The sequence below is a fragment of the Carcharodon carcharias genome, chromosome 32 (genome assembly GCF_017639515.1).
Source record: "Carcharodon carcharias isolate sCarCar2 chromosome 32, sCarCar2.pri, whole genome shotgun sequence".
Lineage (NCBI taxonomy): Eukaryota > Metazoa > Chordata > Chondrichthyes > Lamniformes > Lamnidae > Carcharodon > Carcharodon carcharias.
In genome coordinates, this window is record NC_054498.1 from 8,391,614 (window position 1) to 8,395,987 (window position 4,374).

Sequence of the window (4,374 nt, forward strand, 5' to 3'; positions counted from 1 at the left end):
TTGAGTTCAGCTCTTTTGTCAATGTTTGAACTAAGGCTTCAATGAGATCGGGAGCTGAGTAGTAGCCTTGGCAGAACCCAAACTGAGCATCGGTGAGCAGGTTATTGCTGTGGGAAGTGCTGCTTGGTAGCCCTGTCGATGATACCTTTGTCAGTTTGCTGATGATTGAGAGTAGCATGATGGGGCAGTAATTGGCCAGATGAAATTTGCCTTGCTTTTTGTGGATAAGACATACCTTGGCAATTTTCCACATTGTCCAGTAGATGCCAGTGTTGTAACTGTATTGGAACAACTTCTCCAGGTCTGCAGCTAGTTCTGGGGCACAAGACTTCAGTACTACTGCCAAGATAGTGTGAGGGTTCACTGTATCCAGTGCCTTCAGCTGCTTCTTGATATCATGAAGTGATGCTGTGGACCTTTTTTTCCTTTATTTTTTGATGGGATGTGTGTGTCACTGGCAAGGCCTGCATTTATTGCCCATCCCTAATTGCCCTTGAACTGAGTGGCTTGTTAGGCCATTTAGAGTTAACCACATTGCTGTGGGCGTGGAGTCATATGTAGACCAGACCAAGTAAGGACAGCAGATTTCCTTCCCTATGAGTTTCGATAATGTTGTCATGGTCACCATTACTGAGACTAGCTTTATATTCCAGATTTATGAATGAATTCAAATTCTAGCTGCCATGGTAGGATTTGAACCCTGTGTCCCCAGAGCATTAGTCTGGGCCCCTGGATTACTAGTCCAGTGACAATACCATCATGCCACCATCTGCTAGCGCCCACCCTGTGGATAGATTGGAGAAGCTAAGGTGCTCTTCTTAAAGAAGAGAACGTTGAGAGGAGGTTTGATGGAAGTATTCAAAACCATAAGGGATCAGGACAGAGTGGATAGAAACTATTCCCATTGGTGGAAGTGTTGAGAACCAGAGGACACCAATTTAAAATGATCAGCTACATGAGGGAAATCTTTTTATGCAGCAAGTGGTTATGATTTGAAAGGCATTGGAAGGTGTTATGGAAACAAATTAAATTGTAGCTTTCAAAGGGAATTAGATAATTATCGGAAAATAAATGATTTGTAAGGCTAAGGGGGAAAGACAAAAGAGTGGGACTAGCTGAGTTGTTCTCGCAGAGAGCCAACATGGACACAACAGGCTGAATGGCCTTCTTCTGTGCTGTAACCATGCTATGATTCTATGAGGTGAATGCCAGAGGAGTAAATGGCTTTGACCAAGCAAAAATGAAAACCAGTGGGGACCAAAGGCAAAAACATCAAGTCGTAGAAGATGCAAAAGATGGCTCTGATTGTCGGAGTCCATCATTACAACCCCAGGATGTTTTTTCAGGAGTCCCTCAGGAAAGTATCTCCAGCCCAATCATTTTCAGCAACTTCAACAAGAGCTCATGAACTTGTGTGGGCAAGTTGTATGCAATATTCTCTCCCGTATCTTCCTACCTGGGAAGGACAAGAGCGACAATGCTACTAGAAATCCTTGAAGTTCCCAGAACAGTGCACCATTCTGACATGGATAAGTGTGCAGTTCCTTCAATATCGCTGGGTCAACATCCTGAAATTCCTTCCCTAACACCATTGTGGCAGTAGCACTGTCATAAAGACTGCAGTGGTTCAAGGACAAGGCATTGTCCCTTTCAGAACAACTAGCGATTTGTGATAAATACAACCATGCCATTATCACCCACGTGCCCTGAATAAAAATTTCCGGAGCCTTTCATCGTGTTACAAACCTTCTCTCCATTTCACACCTGCTGTCAGAGTACAAGTACAAGCTGTTCTGGTTAACCGTGTTAGCAAAAAACAAAATGCAGAGTTTGCTCATTTTAGAACTGGAAGTGAATTGTAATGAATTGAGCTTCAAAATTTGGCACATTTTGATTTTCTGTTTTAAAACAGGAAGTCTGGCCTGCAGCCTGACGTGAGTAACATTACTTCTACACAATTATCTGTGGCTCGTGGGGTTCACAGCTTAATTCTTGACAAGTTCTTTCAAAAAAGAGATGGTACAGAGAGCAAGAAAGAACCTGTTTTTATACAGCAACTTTCATACTTCACAACCAGCAAAACTGTGTTTTTGGGCCTAAACTGTTTTAAGTAGTAAATGTGGCAGATAGTTTTCATGCAGTAAGTAGCCATAAACCACAGATGAGATGAATAGCACATGAATGTCCTGGTCAAGTTCCTCATTTTCACATGTGCTACACTTGTCACTTCTCAGAACCAATCACCCTAGGCTTTACTTCAGCAGGGTATCAGGATGAACAATCTTGCTACGCTCAGCTTGGCTCCAACCTATTATTCTGTAGGCAGAAATACTTCTCTAACCAAGGTCAGCTTGATTCAGTTGGTAGTGCTCTCCTAAGTTAGAAGTCTCAGGGTTTAAGCCAGACTTCAGGACTTGAGTATACAGGTGCAGTGACTCAAAACTGGCAACCTCGGGACTGAATCTGTGTGCGATTTCAGATCTTGCCAGTTTGTGGAGAAAAAAAAAAATCAGAACTTCAATTCAATTAATAGGAGACACATTAAATCAGGCAAAGCTGGGTTGGGTAGGGTCAAGGATCGCTCTGAGCATGGGAAAAGGCTGGCACACAAAGCTGATAACTAGTCCGGCACACTACCGCGTCAATGCAGCACCTAGCCAAATTGTCCTGGTAATGCATGGCAGCTTATAAAAATGTCTGGTTTTTTGCCAGATTTGAGGTACTGTACCTGCTGTATGTGCCTGCATGCCATTGTGATGTAAAGGTGCTTGATAAATCAACGGTTAATGTGGGATTGGAGAATAGCACCATCCACGGTATGATGTATAGAGTCACATGGTAATAAACTGACAGAACAGTCTGGATAGAGCACTCTGGAACCAGCCTGCATGAAGGTAATAGCACCATGCATGACAGTAACCTGGGATCTGGAAATAATTAAAGGTTAACAATAAAGGGTTCATGTTTAAATATACAAGTCTCAAGATCTCATAATTGAGATATCTAAAGAACCCATATTACAATGATAGCTGTATAATCGAGGCTGCCACTTCAGTGCAGCATTGAGAAATGTTGAATTATTCAAGGTGTCGTCTTTCAAACCAAATGTTAAATTACGGCCACTATTATGTGGATATATAAGATCCAATGGCACAATTCCAAGAATGGGGACTTTCCAGGTGTCCAAGCCAACATTCTATTGTTAACCAACAAGCATTTAACTGGTCATTCATTCGTTTGTGGGAAGCTGCTGTGTATAAAGTGACAATTATGTTTGTCTACATAACAATTATTGCACTTAAAGTAAATATTGTATAGTACTGTGGGAGTTCCTGGAGATGTGATAAGGTGCTAATTGAATGCAAGTTCTTAAAGTCATTTGAGGATAACTGATATTGTGTGCATGTCCTCCAATTACAATAGGTTTACATTGTTATGAATTACACACTCATATCCTTACACCATTTTAAAAGAGCTGCATTCTGCCTTTTTTCAATCTGCAGTGACAAACAAACTCAGTTCTGTAAACACTGCATTATAATTGAAGACACTTGTTCCTCCCCCTACCATCCTCACTGTTCTCTCTGGGTATTTCAGAATGCTGCACAGAAAGCGAAAGGCTAAGGGAGGATGATGCAACGGGTTCAATAATTGATTTAAGCAAAAGACTATGGATGCTGTAAATCTGAAACAAAAACAAAAATACCTGGAAAAACTCAGCAGGTCTGACAGTATCTGCACCTTCGGTCTGTCTGCAAGCATGACTCAGACCTCCCTGTCACTTGCCATTTCAACACTCCACCCTGCTGTCATGTCCACATGTCCATCCTTGGCCTGCTGCAATGTTCCAGTGAAGCTCAACGCAAACTGGAGGAACAGCACCTCATCTTCCGACTAGGCACTTTACAGCCTTCCGGACTGAATATTGAGTTCAACAATTTCAGATCATGAGCTCTCTCCTCCATCCCCACCCCCTTTCCGATCCCCCTTTTTCCAATAATTTATAATTTTAAAAAAAATATTTTTCTTTTCCCACCTATTTTTAAATGTATTTTGATCTATTGTTTTATCTCCACCTTTTAGCCCATTTCGATCCCTTCCCCCCACCCCACCCCCCCACTAGGGCCATCTGCCACTAGCTTATCCTGCTTGCTACTTTTAATGTCCCCATTAGCACATTCCTTCGATAATATCACCACCGTCAACACCCCTTTGTCCTTTTGTCTATGACATCTTTGGCAATCTCTTCTTTGCCTCCACCTATCACTGGCCCCCTATCCAGCTCTACCTGCCCCACCCCCCTCTACCAGCTTATATTTCACCTCATGTCTCTATTTCCTCAGTTCTGATGAAGAGTCACACGGACTTGAAACA